The sequence below is a fragment of the Belonocnema kinseyi genome, chromosome 7, assembly GCF_010883055.1.
Source record: "Belonocnema kinseyi isolate 2016_QV_RU_SX_M_011 chromosome 7, B_treatae_v1, whole genome shotgun sequence".
In the NCBI taxonomy this organism is placed as follows: Eukaryota; Metazoa; Arthropoda; class Insecta; order Hymenoptera; family Cynipidae; genus Belonocnema; species Belonocnema kinseyi.
The window spans coordinates 39,070,956-39,090,890 of NC_046663.1; the positions used below are offsets into that span (position 1 = coordinate 39,070,956).

The 19,935-nt window shown below is 33.9% G+C and overlaps 1 protein-coding gene across 2 annotated transcripts in view; it reads left to right on the forward strand.

Annotated features, from left to right (window-relative positions):
* Positions 1–19,935, forward strand: part of LOC117176728 (insulin-like growth factor-binding protein 7) — a 164,112-nt gene that overhangs the window by 15,837 nt on the left and 128,340 nt on the right. The gene's annotated exons all lie outside the window — the stretch shown is intronic.

Genomic DNA, 19,935 nt, shown 5'->3' on the forward strand with positions numbered 1-19,935 from the left:
GCGAGGGCGCATACTTTGAATAAAATATTTGTTATCATTCTCTTGAAATAAATGTGTTTTTTTCTTGAAGAAATACCGGTTTCATATGTATACACCTGGTAATAGCCGAGAGGAAATGCATGGACATCCAAACCTAAATCTCATAGTGAAAAGCGAACGTGCACCCTGACAATAGTGAGGTAGCTTGGTTTGCGAGAAGCAGTCTTTACTATTTATCTAGGAAAGTCTCTTTGACAAAGTGTCTAACATATTTATAACTTTACTACCTCTTTCTCGAACTTACCCTTGTCCCTAGAATTTTCTCAAATGAGTCACTCGTATTTTATCACTGCACTTAGAAACTTTCGAATTTCATCTTTACACTAAACACGTGCACTTTTATGGCAGGGTGAATGTGACTCAGCTGCCACATTCATGATTTTGGTAATCAGAAATAATTAGCTGTTTAACTGAATTTCTTTAACAAAAATTAAACGTTAGTTGTAAAAAAAAAAATTATTCGCAACTGTTATATAACAGCATACTTTAATATCATTGATACTTCACGAACATCATTATTAAATTAAGTATTGATTCAAGACTTAAATGTAGTTGATATATGAGGATTGTGATTTATCCAGCTCAGCGCAGAATGCAGCATCGAGAGTGGAGATACACCCAGTAGTTAAGAACAAGGCATTACTACCTACAGTTCCTTTAGTTTTTGGTGTTGTTTGGAAGACAACGTGCTCCTTTATTTTTACATCTAAATCTAATATTTTCAGTAACTGCTGAACTGTAATATTATCGTATTCTCCTCCTGCTCCTTCTCATCACCATCCTCTATTTACAACTAGAAGCAAAATCAGCGTATCTGATTATGGTGCACTCTATGAAACAATATATCATCGTTGATTTCTATAAACTGTATTAATTTTTCTATTTTTTATATCACTAAATTTTGACTTAAGAGTTTCACAGTTTTCTTACAATAAATTTTAATACTGCTGAATGTATTCTTATAATTCATGCTACTTTATTGCAAGTAAGTAACTTCTAACAAGAGCTTTCAAATTATGCGTTTATCTTAAAATAGTTGATTCAATACTAGGAGGCTATCTGATATTAATACGAAATTTGTCACAGTAACCCACTGATTGTAGAAGGATCTCTTAAGTCCAAGATTCGTGCAAAACTTTTTATATGATGTAATACATTGGTTGATGTATGCTATGTATGATATATATCTCTCTTTATCTAAATACGTTTAAAATATAACGTTTTTTCAGCCTAAAAAGTGTAATGCGCAATTGAAAAATAACCTTGAAGTTGTTTACAAATAAAATTGCGATGTATAATTTCATGATGTCATTAAGAATATTCTGGAAATATAGCACGTACTGCTACTACAGCTGTAGAATATCGGTAAGGTAGGTTTCTATGATTTGGTTTTTATGATCTCTGAACTAAATTATTCAGCTAGAAAGCAATATATTATCCTCTATTTCTATATACTATATTATTTTTTAATTTTTTTATATCACCAAATATTTATTCAAGAGTCCCAGAAAGTAGATGTTCATGTCATCACTGTATCATTTTTTCCTATGTTTGATTCACAGTTTCCTTACACTAAATTTTAATATGGCTGAATTTATTCTGATCATTCTTGATACTTTATTGCAAGTACGTAACTTCTAATAAGAACTTTCAAATTATACGTTCTTCATCTCAAAATAGTTGATTCAATACTACGAGGCTATCTGGTATTAATACTAAATCTGCCACAGTGACCAACTGTTTGTAAAAGGATCTCTTAAGAATCTGTTGGCATTGTCCAAGATTAGTGCAAACATTTTTTATATGATGTAATTCATTTTGATGAGGCATGCTGTGACATTTGTAACTGGTTTCGAGTCGCTCAATTGCAACCCCTTCTATCGACTTGTAAATTTTAGAAAATTATTTTTGTGTTGAAACATTTTGTAATACATAGCTCTCTCTATCTCTCCCTCACTTTCTCCCTAAACTATACATGCTGCATATCATTTATCATCCTTATCTAATAATATATCTCCCATTTTGTCTAATTGTTCTAGAAGGTTCTAAGTTATAATCAACACGTGTGGTGTATAATATTGAAAAACGCAAAAAAGTGATGCAACATTTAAAATAACCTTGAAGTTGTTTACGAAAAAATTGCGTAGTATGAATTCGATGACGTCATTGAGAATATTCTGGAAACATAGCATGAGCCACTACATCTATAGAATATCGGCAAGGTAGGTTTCTATGGGCTCTGAATTAAATTAGCTAGCTAGAAAGCAATATATCATCCTGGATTTCTATAACATATATTACTTTTTGTATTTTTTAATTTCTATTTGACTAAATTTGGATTTAAAAGTTCCAAAAAGTAGATGTTTACGTGACCACTATATCATTTTTTCCAATGTTTGATTCACAGTTGCCTTACATTACATTTCAATACTGCTGAATTATTTTTGTTATTTATGTTGCTTTATTTTCATGTTTGAAGTAAGTAAATTGAATCTTTTTTAGCATATTACTTTATTATGTAAAAGAGATTTCAACGTTTCTTAGTCAAACTATAATATTTATAGAGCTGATTTTATTTTATAAATTCTAGCAAGCGTTTTCAGATTGTATTTTCTTCGTCTCAAATGGTTAATTTAACATCCTAGCTATATCAATATAAAATTCTAGGATATGTTACAGTGATCAACTGTATGTACTCGGACCTCTTAATAATCTGTTGGTACCTTGAAGTTCTGTGCGAAAAAATTGCGCTGTAGAAATTTGATGTTATTAGTTATAGCAGATTCAGCATTATAGAAAAAATTTTAACGCTCAATTAAATCATCCTTGATTTTTCTATAGACTGTATTATATAATAGCCTTAGTGGATGATTAAAAAAATTCAAATATTTTATTATATTAATTTGTTGCATTTTAAAACTTTAGTTTAAATCTTTAAGATTTAAAATGTAAAAAACTGACCTTTGTAAATTAGAGCTGAAAAGCGAGCATATATCTGTTGATAAAAAGTATGCGACCTCTGCTCGAATATCGTTGCATGACATAAGGAGCGATAATCGTCGGGCAGTGTACTCTTGGTATTTACTAAACGTCCATGAAAGGTCTCGAATTAAATTCTTGCTGTCTATAATCTTTCTCTCGAGTCTCGAAATTGTTTTCAGTATCTTGTTCAATATACCTCGTCCAGAGGTCGACGGACCTAGCATATGGAAAAGAATGAATATCAAAGCGAACGATTGCGATCTGTAAAAAGAAGTGATCTCTCTACAGAACGATAGCATAGGATAATGAAATGTGTGCAGCCTTAGACTGCCGATGTATGAATGATTCTGCGATTTTAAACGCGTGTAGCTGTTATCTCTAGTCCTCACTTGCTACTTGATACCATGATAAAGAATCAAGGATCCCAGAACATTTGACTCACCATAAGGAATGATTTTACATACCTTTCTTACCTTCGATTAACTTTCGCAAATTCTGTCTGCACCATAATTGCGCAATATTATTCTATGACATCATCAGATCTTACTAGAATTTTCTAGTAGTTTTTACCCATTAAACAAATTAAAGGCAGGAATTTTTAGTTGAAAGTATAATCTATTAGGAAGCAATAATCAAAACAGGATGCCTGGCACAAATCCCCATATCAAATTCCATCCCTCCACCTGAATATTTTGCGCATTAAACAAATAAAGGCAGGAATTGTTACCTGAAAGTATTATCTATCAGGAAGCAATAAATCAAATTAATAGTCAAAACAGGATGCCATGCGTGCTCACCATATTAAATTTCACCTATGCACCTGAATCTTTTGCGCATTTAACGAACGTCTTATCTGTCAGGAAGCAATAAATCATCCTTATTTTTCTCACAATAACCTTGAACCTGCTTACATTAAGTTGGTTGCAGACTATTGCGCAATCGTGACGTCATCAGGAACCTTCCAGAACGTTCTCGAAGATTAGCACGGACACGAACCCTTTTTTTCCAGAAAATTTAGCACTTTCAATTTTCAAGATTGTCATTTTAAAGTTATGTAATTTGAATCATTTTTTTGAATAGTTCTATTTGGAAGATTTACAATGGAAATTCTTTAATTTTAACGATTTGCGATTTAAAACGCTCTCTAGTTTCGAAAAATGCATTTTTAATTGTAAAACTTAACATTTGCATAATTTTTTAATTCTAAATTACGAAAATCAAAAATTCCTAAATTTTGAAGATTAACAATTAAAAGTTTGACAATACTTACAGTTTTGAAGATTTACGATGGGGAATTCTTCAATTTTTAAGATGTTTATTTAAAGACTATTCGATATGTAATGTGTATTATGAAAAATTTGTTGAAATAGTATAATTTTGAATTGGTAAAACTAAAATTTATTTAGGTTTCAAGATTTATATTTTAAGGGTATGTAATTCTGATTTTTTTTAAATAGGTAGTTCAGTTTTGAAGATTTTCAATGGAAAATTCTCTAATCTTTAATAATTTCAATTGAAGGCTCTTCAATATTTAATGTGAATTATCGAAAATTTTTTGAAATAGTTCAATTTTGAATTGCTAAAATTAAAATTGATTTAATTTTCAAAATCTACATTTTAAGGGTGTGTAATTTTGAACAGTTTTTTTTTAACATGTATTTAAATTCTGAAGATTTAAATCATAAAATTCTTTAATTTTAAAGATTTTCGACTTAAGACTCTTTAATTTCAAATGCTTACAATTGAAATCTCTTTAGTTTTGAATAAGGTATATCAGAAATTCTTAAATTGTTATAATTTTTAAAAACAAAAGTCAGGTGTTATGAATTTTAAATCTTTGAAATTGATGAAAATTCAGATGTAAATCACAAAAAGTGCAGAATTTTTATTCGTGTAACATTAAAATTTTATAATTTTTAAAAATTCTTTCGACTTGTCTTAAATTTTTCTAAACTCATTTAAGACTTACTCAATTCAAACAATTTTTTTATATTCTTGAATTGTTTTTAATGTGCTTAATTTATTTTTTAATTCAGCTTGGTTTTTTATATATTTCATCAAATTATTCTGATTTCCTTTAAGTTGCTCTAAATTTGACTGAAATCATCGGAATTTTTTCGATTTTTACATTGTTTCCGATTTATTTGAATTCTATTGTGGTTATTATTTTGGTTTTTATTTGATTGATCCTGAAATCTTTTAATCTAACCTTGAATTCTTAGTCATTTAATCAATTAAAAAAAATTTTTTTAGCTTATTTTAAACTTATTGAATTCAATTAAGTTCTTTCATATATTTAAATTGTTTCTAATTCATTTGAGTTCTTTTTTTAAATTCACGTTGAATTTTTATGAATTTCGTAGAATTATTTTGTGACTCCTAAATTCCTTTAAATACAATATAATTTTACGCAGCTTTTTAATATTACCTCAGTTTACTCTAATTAAAGCATAATTTATTATTGAGCGTTTATTATTTTCCATTATAAAGAAACCTCCCATTTATTTTCACTGTGAGATTTTTTTCGCTGACTTAATTTTGATAATAATCGAATTGATGATATTCTAAATATACAGAAACAATCATTTTCTAAATTTAAAAAAAATGGATTTATGACGTTTTTTTCTCTTACTCCTCATTCATCCTGACTTGGAACAACGAATTTTAGAACATCATTATCGCTTTTATTTTAGAAAAGGGAGTTTCCATAAACAAATGTATATAATTTTAATTGAAAATTAAGCTATGGTTAAAATGTAACTATTTTATTGAAAATCAATTTTTTAAACTAAAAGTAGATAATAGATAATACTTTCCAGTAGAAATTTTTTGCTCACTATTTTGCTGATAATCCGTTTCTTTTTTGTTGTTGTTAGGAATTCGATTGTTTTACAAAAAATTTAACCATTCTATTTTTGGTTAAAAATGTATCTTTTTGGATGAAAATTCTACTATTTGGTTGAAAATTGATATATTTTTTTTTAATTAAACGATTTGCTTAAAAATTTATTTACTTTGTGAAACATTTCCCTTTTTGTAGAAAATTGATCTTCTTAGCATAAACTTAATTTCTTTAATTGGAAATTTACCACTATTCCATAAAAAATTCTTTTTCTTTTCGATTAAAAAATACAGTATTACAGTTATATTTTTATCATATGAGTTGAAAATTTATTTTGTAGGTTGAAAATGTAACTATTGTTTAGAAAGTTAATTTTGTTGTTGCTGAAAGTTAGTTTTTTTGTGGAAAGTAATTTTTTTAACTGAAAATGTAACATAATTTAGTTAAATATTTCATAGTTTTAGTTGAAAATTCTTCTGTTTGATTGAACATTAATTTTATCTTGAAATTTAATTATTTAATTTTGGGTAACAATTGATCATTTTTATTCAAAACTAATCTTTTGTTTGGTTGGAAATTCAACTATTTCCTTTGAAAACTCATTCTTTTAGTTGAAAACTCATCTTTTTGTTTTAAAATGCGACTCTTCCAGTTGAAGATTTATAATTTTAGTAAAAAATTCATCGTTTAGATTAAAAATTTAACTACTTTCTTGAAAACCCGTTATTTTTTCAATTTTAAAAGATATTTCAATTATTCTTAAGTCCTTACAAAGGAGCATAATTTTGGAGTGAGCCAAATTCTATAAATTCAGCTAATTGTTAGAATTTAACATTTTTTTATATACATGATTGGAAAAGTGTCCTTTTTAAAGTAAAACACACAAAAAATTTTAATTTGAAGCCTTAGAAATAAAACAGGCTCCAAATTATATAATATTTACTACATTTTAAAATAAAATTTTAACGACAACGGTTACTTATTGTTTGGAAGGGAAAACAGGGACTAACGAATACATTAGAAATAAAGTCAATTTTACACAAGTAATTAAGAAAGAACTAAGTTAATTTGTCAAAAAAAAAGTTTGAACTATGAAATCAATAATTTGGTGAGAAAGATAAAAGATTAAGGACTTAAATCTAATCTTTTAAAATACCGTTTTTCAAATATTATGAGACTTTTCAATTTTGACTTTTTTGAACTCACAAAATTTGAGTCTTAATAAATTAAAATATGAAAAAAGAAATAAATGTATACTAAAGTTTTACTTTTTAAAAAAAGACGCTTGGAATCTAATAGGATTTAATATAATCTAATAGGTATATATATCCAGAATTTTGCTTAAAAAATTGTTTTAAAAATTGATCAAATATACAAATCCCCATTGAAATTGCTGAAACTTTGGCTTTAGGTAATTTTGCATCAAAAATGTAAAAAATGAAGAACTAAAATTGAATATTAGAAAAAGAACAACTCAAATAATCTGAAATCACAATTTTTTGAATAAATTCAATAATATAAATAAAGTTGATGAACCTTCAGAAAAATTTCAAAATGAAAATAAGGATTTAATAGTATTGAAAGCTGATAAGGGAAACATAACTGTAGCTGCAAATCGAAATTATTACATAACAATGGTTGAAAATCGATTAAAAATGACATTTTATACAAAAAGATCAAAAACTAGTCTTGTTCCAACTTTGAAGTAAAAATGTAATGATATTGCAATCAGGCGGGAAAAGAAAAGGTTCATAAATAATTAAATGCCTCACAAATTAAAAACAAATAACAATGTTGTTTCTAAAGCATATGCTTTACCAAAAGTGCACAAAACAGATTTAAAATAGCATTTGATTGTTTCAGCTGTAGGTTCTCCAACTTATAATTTATCAAAATACGTTGCAGATTGTTTAAGAACAATTCCTGGTAAAACTCATGCTCTTGTAAGGGATAGTTGGGAATTGAAAGAAGAGCTTAAAAATTTCAAAGTACCGGATTCACATTCTGTCGTTTCACTGAATGTAGTATCCATGTTTGATGAAATTCCAATGGACCTTCATTATATTGTATAGAAGAAAAATTAAATTTAAACCATAATTTAACAAAAATATCAAAAAATGAATTTATTATTGCAACTAGAACAGTATCAAATAACACAGTATTTTCTTTTAATAATAAAATTTTTAAACAAGTATCAGGTTGTCCTATGGGCTCCCCATTATACGCTATTGTATCAAATTTTGTAACGGAAGATTTAGAGAGTAGGGTTCTTGATAGTTTAACTTTTACTCCTATTCTTTACAAAAGATATGTAGATGACATCCTGGCAATTGTTCCTACTGAAAAAATAGATGAATTCATTGAGACTTTCAACAACATGGAAAATTCAATTAAGTTCACGATTTAAAAAGAGGAGAATAACTCTATTGCTTATTTAGATTTATTAATTATTAAAACTTCCGAAGGTAATTTAAAAGCAAATTGGTATAAAAAAGCGTTTTTTTCAGGACGTTATTTGAATTATAATTCTTATCATTTATATTCTCAAAAAGTTGGTGTAATTAAAGGTCTTATTGAAAGATGTGTTAAATTAAGTAATATTCAATTCCGCAAAGAAAATTTAGATCAACTAAAAATCACTCTTTTACACAATAATTACGCACTCCAATTAGTAAACAAAATCATTAAACAAAGAATCCACGAAATTTATAATAATTCATCTGAAAATGAAAAATGGATTGAAACTTATAATAAATATGATCTAAAGGTTTCATTTCCTTATATTGAAAGTCTTTTTGAGCATCTTAGAAGTGGTTTAAACACACACAAACACACACACACACACACACATATATATATATACGGTCTGCTACCATTCGGTTCGGTTTTGATTCCTCTAGAATCAAACCGAAGGGCCTATGACAAAGCTACCGAACGCGTCCTCGGGTAGTGGATAGAGGGTTCCTGTATCGAGGGTTTCTGCTGAATATGGTTACAAAAATAAATAGGCAGTCGCGGAAAATTGTCCAGGGGTGGTCCCGAAGGAATTAACCCCCAAGTGGAGGTGTGAAAACCGTGCCGAAAGCTGAATGGCACCTAGGTGATAGGTGTCTAGAACGGTGACTCTGGGATACCGGGCGACCTCTCAGAGTACGCAGCCTTATCCTTGCATGCGGGGCTCTACAAGGATGGACGAACCCCTTTCCCTAGCTTCTCGTGGGAACAACAATGACAACACCAAACATAGTTGTAGTAAGTGCGGTTTACAACAACAGAACGCGCAGGGCTCCCGACAATGTGTCGGCCAACGATGCCAAACGATCTAGAGCTGGGGGAGCCAATGAAAATGGATTCAATGCGATGGATCGGCGGGATCTCGCGACCTTTGGGTGGACGGAACGACTGAATCACGACTTGCTAGAGTGCTACGATGCGAGTGTGGCCCCTGAACGGGGTTGCATGGCATGGCTGCATGCTCTGTGGTGCGAGAAACACCCGGAGCTATCGCACTTTTCGCAGCAACGTCTGCGAAACCATGCTGAACTACTCCGTGAAAGGGGTTATGTAAGCGCAACGCCTACTCTACCACAGCTAGAACAAGCCGGCAACAGAGAAAGAGAGGCGACACTAAAACCAACCGCGGGTAGGCATCCAATAGATGAAGAGCGGTGCTTTACGACCCGGAGAAACATCAACACCAAGGTTTCTCTCAAGCCTAAAGATCTGGCTGAACTGGATGACGACGAGCTTCGTGGACATTTTTCCGGAGAATCCGACTTCTGGGCTATCAATTATTGTGTGTATAATACAGCGAGAGCTTTGGCCGATGCGAACCGTAAAGTAAAACCAACGGTTGATCATAAGACCAAAAGACGAATGCATCAACTTGCCATAAAGATAGGCTGGGCAAGACAGTACGCGTCCCGCATTCAGTGTGTGATTGACTACTTCACATCTGGCAGGAATTTTAACGTCAATGTTCGAAAGTTCGCGCGCAAATTCCGGACTTGTTATCACACACTTAACAAGTCAAAGCTGCTGATCATCAGACAGCATACTGTTGAAAGAATACGGATACTATCTGACGCTAAGAAAAGTCTAGAGCGGAGGGATAGGTGGGTCAGAGAAAATCAACAGTTTCTCTTTGACCCATCTCGACTCTTCCAAGGCCATCCAGTTACTGTCGAACACCCACCCAAACCAGAGGAGGTCGAAGTATTTTGGATAGAAGTCTACGAAGTTCAGTATAGACTGGACGAAGACTCAGAAAATATAAATAGCTTCAAGGAGTTATGTGTTGCCCTCATAACACCTGATAAACAATGCCCACCCATCACTACCGAGGAGGTGAAAAAAGTATTAAGAGGGATGAAGAACTATTCCGCACCGGGACCAGATTGTATCAAAAACTTCTGGTGGAAGAAGTTTTCTTCAACCCATAAGCATTTGGCCCGTATTTTCACCTCATATTTGAAGTCGGAGGAGCGAATTCCAGAGTGGTTGGTGGAAGGACGCACAATACTCTCGCCGAAAATAGGCAACTTAACTGACCCGAAGAATTACAGTCCAATAACTTGTCTGAACACACTTTATAAGATATTCACAGCTATCCTAAATGATAGGATTGTTCGGGCAATTGAACCTGTGTGGCAAGAAATGTATGAACAACGAGGCTCAAAGAAAGGCGTAGCCGGATGTCGGGAGAACCTGCTCATCGATAGATGTGTCTGTAAAGATGCAGCGTGACTTATCGATGGCCTGGATTGATTTCCGGAAAGCTTTCGGTTCGACCTCCCATAGACTTATCATCTGTCTTTTGGAAATCTTAAAGTTTCATCCGCAAATAGTTGGGTGCATAGAGAGATTGATGCCGCTTTGGAAAACCAGATTTACTATCTCATCTGGAAAAAATCGTGTGACAACTAACAAGTTCGCCTTTCAGAGAGGTGTCTTTCAGGGCGATACCATGAGCCCACTCCTCTTTTGCTATACGTTATTGCCACTATTTCTAGCACTTCGCCATTCCGACGGGTACTTGTGCGGCAAACCTGCAAATCGAAAGTACAAGGTCACCCATGTATTTAAAATGGACGATCTTAAGATCCATGCTAAAAACAGATAGCAACTGCATCTAGCTCTGGGGATTCTCGGACGATATACTAAGGAAATTGGAATGGAATTTGGGTTAGACAAATGCGCCAAGGTTTATTTGAAGCGAGGAAAACTTAATGGCATCCCTGAAGATCCGGAACTCGTTGATAGAAGCGCCATACGACACCTTTGTGCTGGAGAGACTTATACATACCTGGGCGTGCCACAGAGCCGCATTCAGGATGTGACACCTATAAAGGATACTTTCCGAAGCAGATACAAACATCTCATCCGGCAGATTTGGTCTTCCGAACTGTCGGCGAGGAACAAAGTATCTGCAACGAACATGCTTGCCGTCCCGGTACTAATAATTTTTTACAATAATTTTTCAATATATTTTAATGAATATCCTAATATTGTAAAAAATATTAAGGCTTTAGGATAATATAAAAGATTCCAAGGAAATATAAATGATTTTCAATAAATTAAGCGGTTTCCAAAGGATTTTACAGATTTTCATTTGTTTAATTCTATGGAATTTTCGAGAGCTTTAAATAGTTGCCAGGTATATTCAAAGATTTCAAATGACTTGAAACATTTAAGGGCATTTTAGAATATTCTAAGGTATTTTGAAAGGGCTTAAAAATTTTCAAGGAATTTTCAAAGATTCTAATATAAATTAAGAAAAAGTGATACGTGGTTCTTAAACACTTCCTAGAATTTTTGAAAATGTGTTTCAGAAAAATAGATTTTAAAAGTGAAGAACGAGGAAAAAAGCCATCGACGAAATGAATATCTGAAATATATGTTTGTGCTAAAGAAACTTGGTTTTCTACTTAAAAAAAAAAATTAGACGAATTTTCTGCAAAGCAGTTGAATTTTCAAAGAAACATTTGAATTATTTCGAAAATAGTTACATTTAAACTGCATTTTAAACCTAAAAAGAGGAATTTTCAACAAAGTAAATAAACTTTCCACCAATTTGTTGCATTTTTAATTAGACATAATAAGTTTCAACGAAAAATGGAAAATTGAAGTTTTCAGGTGAAAACATTGATTTTAAACTAAAAAAACTTATTTTCAAGAAGATAGTTAAATTTTCCGCGAAAGAGATGAATTTTTAAATAAAATGATTCTTTTCCTACCAAAAAAATAAATTTTAAATAAATTTTAAATAAATTTATAAATTTAAAATTAAACAGTTGAATTTTTAAACTGAAAAAGATCAATTTTCGGCCAAAAATGGAATAGGTAAATTTTCAGTTAAAAAATAAATGTCGCGCGTGCAAAGTAAATAAAAAAGTTTCTGAATTTCTACACGTTTGCATGCACTTTGTTGAACTATTCTCATGCAGTAAAGAATACGGATGGAACGTTTTAATTCGATTTATTAAACCAATAAGGAATATTATTCAGAATTACATTAAATTAAGTGTGAAGCCTTTACATAAATGTTGTCTCTCTGAAGGATAATTGAGTTCTGTTTACTGACCTACGGTCGAAAGCAGCCGTCCCAGAGCTGTCTCGCTAAATTACAGTGTTGCCAACAGAAAAGGACATTTTGGGACGAAAGCGCGAAAGGTGACAACGTCGAAATGTTCTAATGCCTTAGGTTATAAGCAGCTAAATAACGGAGTTACAGGGAAAGTTTATGGCAGCAATAAGGTGTACGTGACTACAGACAATCCTTGCAGCTTAGAGATACAATTCCTTGCCCTTGTAGCTATAGTTTATCGGAATAAAAGAAATGCAACAGCTAGTCAAATTGTCAATTCTGGGAGCCCGAACATCCCGCCCACTGTTGAAAGGGTATCTTTCAACTAAATTTAAATTGATCAGAAATACAATTGAGATGAAATATGGTAGCGAAAAAACATTAAAGTACAAATTAAAATCGATAACCTTAACATAAAAATATTTGTATACGTATATTCATTCTTAAATTGAATGTCAGTTCAATACTGTCTTTAATTCTAAACAGAACAATTCAGTTTGGAGGTTCCATTGTATCTTGATCCATTGGCAAGATACAGACCTTGGTTATGGATCTCTTGATAATTGAGTCAGCCACGCGAATAGACACAACTCGTGTTATATTATCCTTTCCCGGGTGTAGCTAAATAACTCGGCCGGTGCGCCACTTCATGGGAGGTAGATTGTCCTCCTTAACAACTACCATAGTACCTGGCGCTAAGGGGATTTTGCATGAGACCACTTGGTTCGTTGCTGCAATTGATTCAAGTATTCAAGTTGCCAGCGTTTCCAAAGGTGCTGTAGCATCTGTTGAAGATGCTCATATCTTGAGAGACGAGTACGTGGTATATAAATTAGATCTGGTTGTGGTAATGCAGATAAAGAGTCTCCAATAAGGAAGTGTCCAGGAGTTAAAGGTGTGAGGTCTTTTGGATCATTGGAGAGTGGAGAAAGTGGGCGTGAATTTAAACAGCATTCAACTTGTGTTAGAACCGTGTACATTTCTTCGTAAGTTAACCTAGTTTCCCCAATAACACGTGATAGATGTTTTTAAACTGATTTTACCGCCCCCTACCATAACCCTCCAAAATGGGGTGCACGAGGTGGAATCATGTGCCACTGGATGTGTTCTTGAGATAAAAAATTATTGACAATTTCTTGCAATTTATTGTTATTCAAGAGCGCCGTTAATCATTTAGATTGTTGCGAGCCCCTACAAAGTTTGTACCGTTGTCTGAATGTATGTGTTGGCACTTGCCGCGACGGGATATAAAACGACGTAAACAGTTGAGAAACGCATCAGTGCTTAAATCATGAGCAAGTTCAATGTGAACTGCTTTGGTCACAAAACATACAAAAATACAAATGTATGCCTTGTAAGTCACGCGGCTTCGCACTGGTTTGCCTAACTTATATGGTCCAGCATAATCTACACCGCATACATAGAAAGGGCGGTTAGGGGTAACTCGCGCAGATGGCAGATTACTCATCACGTACTCTTTCGTTACAGGTTGAGCTCGAAAACATTTTATGCATTTTGTAAGAACCCCATTCACAGTGTTTTTACAGGACAGGGGCCAATATCGAGTTCTCAAAGACGCAATGATGGCCTGGCACCCTGCATGCATTAATTTTTTATGTTCTTCAGATATCACAAAATTAGTCATTGGATTGTTGGGCGCAAGAATTGTCGGGTGCTTCTGGTCAAATGGGATCTGTGCGTTCACTAGTCGACCGCCCACCCTGAGGAGACCATTTTGATCCAAAAAAGGGTTCAATGAACGCAATTTACCTTTATATGCGATTTCACTACATTTTTTAATTTTTCTAATTTCGAAGGCAAAATCCTTGATTTGTGCAAGTTTTAGAAGGTAAATTAAAGCTCCCGATATTTCCGTAGCCTCAAGACTGCCTATTTTCCGATTATTTTTATCAGAACTTACATTTCTACAAAATCGCAAACAATACGCTGTTACATTAATCGTACGGTTTAATGTTGAGTAACGTTCTAGTAAATCAAAATCATGCACAGTCGTTACAATAAGAACTCGTTCACACCTTCGTTCTTCAGAAATTGCCTTAGTAATTTCGTCATTCTCTTGTCGCGTAATAGGCCAATTATCCTGTGGTTGAAAGAGCCACGATGGTCCATTCCACCAAATGTCACAGGTCTTCAAGTCCTCCGGGTTGATACCTCACGAGATAAGATCTGCTGGATTTTCCTTTGTAGGTACATGGTTCCAATTGCTGTTACTTAGCCTTTGGATCTCACGTACACGATTTGCCACATATGTCTTCCATCGACTGGGAGTGCATTGAAACCACCCAAGAGTTACCATCGAGTCTATCCAAAAATATTTGTCATCGAAGTTCAATGACAGCGATGTTGAACACGATTCTGTCAGTTGAGTGAGCAAAATGGCAGCTTGAAGCTCAAGACGGGGTATCGAGATAGTTTTTAAAGGGGCCACTCGCGATTTCGCGCACAAAAGACGAACAGCTACCTGTTCTGATAACGTGGATGTCCATAAATACACACATACACCGTATGCCACTTCTGAGGCATCGCAAAACCCGTGGAGTTGAACCGTGACGAATTTTTCACAACTCGCAAATCGAGGAACAGAAATTTCATTGAGCGATTTGAGTTTTGCACTAAAGTCCAGCCACATTGTATGTATGTCCTGTGGTAACGTCTCGTCCCATCCAAGTTTTAACTGCCATAATTTTTGCATTATTATTTTTGCTCGGATAATCGCCGGTCCAACCAAACCAAGAGGATCGAATATTTGCGCGATTTTTGATAAAATTGTCCTTTTTGTTGCCCTGTCAGAACACGATTCTTTAACTGAGTATTTTAATTTATCCTCACGGGGGTCCCAAATAAGCCCTAACGTTTTCGGGTCCTTATCAAGTTGTATTAATTTTTCGGTCCTTTATTCGTTGTCCCTTGCCAATACTTGTGAGTTATTTGAGGCCCATTTTCTCAGCTCGAGTCCAACTGACGATAGCAATTCAACGAGTTCACGTTTCAGTTCTTTTACTTCCTGCAGAGTGCTCCCTCCTGTGAGGAGGTCATCTACATAGAAGTCTCGAATAATAACCTCGCTAGCGCTTGGATATTTCTCTATATTATCCTCGCCGATTTGTCGCAATGCGCGAGTCATGAGAAATGGGGCTGACGCGGTGCCGTAAGTGACAGTAATTAATTTAAAATGTTGTACTGGTGTTGACGGGTCGGTTCTCCATAGGATTCTCTGTAAATGTTGCTGGTCCTCACAAATTCGTATCTGGCGATACATTTGTGTTATGTCTGCCGCTAAAACTATTGGATGTTGGCGAAAACGTAGAGTAATTGAGAACAGGTCGTTTTGAACCACGTAACCGATTCTTTGTACCTCGTTAAGGGACAGTCCTGATGAGGTCCTTGCTGATCCGTCGAAGACCACCCGAAGTTTTGTTGTCGTGCTGCTTTCCTTTCTAACGGCGTGGTGCGGCAAATAGTTGACTAATTTGCCAGTTTCTACTTCTTCTTGAGATATCAGTTCCATGTGTCCTTGTCGTGCCTAGTCAGCCATAAATTCTACATATTTGTCCTTTAAATTACTATCCTTGTTCAATTTCCGTTCCATAAAAAGAAAACGCTTGTAAGCCATATTAAAAGACTCGCCGAGTTCACTGACCTCTTCTTTGAGGGGCATGGCTACAATGAATCGTCCCCGTGAGTCACTTTCTGTTGTTGCAACGAAGTTTTGTTCACAAATGTTAGCTGGGTCTAGTTGAAGGTACCTTCCCTTAGTTACATAATCTTCTATTTCCCAGAAGCGCTGGATCTCATTATGAAGCTGTTGATTAGTAATTAAGTTGCACTGCGCTCTCGCTTTTTGTGACGAAGGCAATTTCATCTCACCAGCTACAATCCATCCCAGCTTCGTTTTTTGAAGGATGGGCTGATCAGCCCGCAACTGGATCTGTCCAACGCCTAACAGGTTCCAAAATAATCCTCCGCCAATTAGCAAATCTACCGAACGAGAATTTGTGAATTTTTGATCTGCTATAATTATTCCGTCTGGTATCTTCAAATCACTGTGTCGAAGGTGAACGTTCGGCATCTCGTCTGTAATCTCCGGTGTAATCAAACATGTAATTTTACTCGAATACCCGGTGCATCGCGAGTTTAGAATAATTTGAGCCTGATACTCAGGTTCTTGAGATGATTTAAACACTCCCGAAACTATCACTTCAGATTTCGCGACCGGAAGCCTTAATCGATTATAAAAGTCCTGAGTCATTAAATTTACCTGACTACAGGACTCTAGAAGAGCGCGGCACTCATGTTGATTACCGTATCGATCTTTCACGTACACGATCGCGGTCCCTAGTAAGACATGTTTGTCGCTCTCACGTGTAGCATGAGCAACGAGAGTTGTCCTGTTAGAATGTTCATTGGATTCTGTCTCTATTTTAGGTACTTCTTCAACCCTTTCAGAATCATTTCTCTCGATATGGAGAATTGTATTGTGCCTACCCGGACCCTTCGCGCATGGTCCCGAATTACACTCTTTGTTTCTATGTCCTTGTTTTAAACAATTAAAACACACACGTAATCTAGCAACTTGTCTTATTCGAGCATTCACAGGAAGTGTTAGCAATTTTTCACAGTTCGCTAAAGCGTGAAAATCGTCGCACAATAAACTCTTTTTCTTTGTTGTCGCATGAGAACTGAGACGTTCGTAATTTTTACCCGCACAATTTTTAGAGTTCATTTGTTTTTGTTGACTACCGTTAGTCTGAGGGCCTGGTTTCTCGACCGCAATTCCCTGCAGATACTTGCAATGACCTTCTAAAAATTGAGTCATTCGCGTAAACGTTAGCGTTTCCGTCGCTGACAGCATGCGTTTTTCCCACTCTTTCTTGGTCGCAAAATCTAACTTATTGGACAATAAATATGTTATTATCGTGTCCCAAGACTCTGTATTTTCACCGAGCGCATTTTCCAAGCAAGTTTGTAGTTTGCCTCTGAAACACCTAACGATTGAAGCACTCTGGTCGCATCTCCTGTCAATGACGAACTTAAATAATGGAATTTTTTAATGTTCGAGAGTTCTGTTCGTTCGTGTACCATAGTTTTAAATGAATCGCGAAATTTAACCCAATCTTTAAATGATCTATCAAATTTAGGAATTGTGAGTGTAGGGAGGTTCGCTACAAGTGCTGTCATTGAGAGGAGATTACTAATATCAGCCGAGGCTGATGGCGGATTTTGAGATGACGACGCAATTGATGAGAGATTGGATGCGACTTGCGGTACAATTGATCGGCACTTTTCTACAAATTCTCTGATTTTTCACACTGTCATAATAGATTTTTTCAAACTCTTCACGCTCTTCTAACTCATCATCCGCTTCGCTTTTATCGACTAACATTTCGATCTCAGTCGGCACTAAATCGTTACTGTCATACAACGGTTCAAATTTCTCTAACTGTATGATCCACGTCCCTATACCTAAATGTTGGTCGTACGCGGCGAAAGAATTTCGTACTCGCGATAATTTAGATTTGATCGGCGTTCGCTTTTTCTTCCACGCTGCTAAATCTGCCATCTCAAGTCGCGACGGTTAACACAAGTCAAAAAAGGGAATTTATTTTCAAGGAATAACTAAAGGAAATTGGAGACTCACCGTTTGAAGAATGTAATATCCAGGTCACAGCTCACAGGTCACAAGAGTCACAAAGCTCACAAAAGTCACAAGGGCCACCAAAGTCACAATTTAGAGTGACGAAGGGCAAAATTGTCCAATCACACAGGTCACAAGTCACACATGTCTCAAATTTGGGTCACAAAAGTCACAATAGTCACTAGTCACAATTATTGAGTCACAGTGTCCATACAATGTCGCACCAGTCCGCGAATCCTTAATTGTACTTGTTCACAAATATCCGTTCTCGAAAGACCAATGTCGCGCGTGCAAAGTAAATCAAAAAGTTTCTGAATTTCTACTCGTTTGCATGCACTTTGTTGAACTATTCTCGTGCAGTAAAGAATGCGGATGGTACGTTTTAATTCGATTTATTAAACCAATAAGGAATATTATTCAGAATTACATTAAATTGAGTGTGAAGCCTTTACATAAATGTTGTCTCTCTGAAGGATAACTGAGTTCTGGTTACTGACCTACGCTCGAAAGCAGTCGTCCCAGAGCTGTCCCGCTAAATTACAGTGTTGCCAACAGAAAAGGACATTTTGGGACGAAAGTGCGAAAGGTGACAACGTCGAAATGTTCTAATGCCTTAGGTTATAAGCAGCTAAATAACGGAGTTACAGGGAAAGTTTATGACAGCAATAAGGTGTACGTGACTACAGATAATCCTTGCAGCTTAGAGATACAAATTCCTTGCCCTTGTAGCTATAGTTTATCGGAATAAAAGAAATGCAACAGCTAGTCAAATCGTCAATTCTCGGAGCCCGAACAATAAAATTTCATTAAAAAAAATAATTTTCTATAAAGAACGAATTTTCTACAAAACAGTTGATTTTTCTACAAAATACTTCAGTCCTCAAATAAAACAGGTAACTTTTAACAAGTATGTAGTTGAATTTTTAACCGATAATTTATTTTCTACTTAAAAGACGAATTTTCAATTGACAAAAAAAAGTTATTAAAAAAGTAGTTCAAGTTTACCTTAGAAAATGGAATGTTAAACCTAAGAAGATAGATTTTCAACAGAATGTTTGAATCCTAAATTTAAACAGACTGATTTTGTACCAAGAACGATGATTTTTCAAAAAATACATACATTTTCCGTAAGATAGTTAGTTTTACAACTAAGAAAGACATTATTCCAATCAAAAAAAGAATCATTCGTTTTTTAGTTGAAAAAATTAAATTTCAACAAACAAACAAAAAATTACTTTCTAGAAAATATTTACTTTTTTAAACAATGATTTGAATTAAAAAATAAAATTATTAATTTTCTACTAAAAACAAAAGTTTCAAATAAATTGCATACATTTTTAACCAGTTAGTTGAAATTTAGTTTTTAAAAAATCAATTTATTTCCAAACAAGAATTTAATAGTTAAATTTTATTCAAAAATTTACTTGCAATAAAAATCCTTTGTACAAAAGAATAGATTTTTATACAAAATAATTGAGGCCGCAACTAAAACAGATTAATCTTTCGCCAAATATTTTCATTTTTAATCAAAACATTTATTTTCTACCAAGACGAGTTTTCAACAAAATCCTTAAATTTTTAACCAAAGTTTTGAATATATTCTACAAAATAGTTGAAATTTCTACTAAACTGTTGAATTTTCAGACATATAATTAAATTCCCGCCAAAAGAGTCATATTCACAGTTTAAAATAAATGAATTTTGAATAAAGAAGAATAAACTTCAATTAAAATTATGATTGTTCAATCAATCGAAAAAGATACATTTTCAACGCAAAATGTAATAGCTGATATTTCAATTATTACATTTTTAGGTTGGATCTGGGAAGTG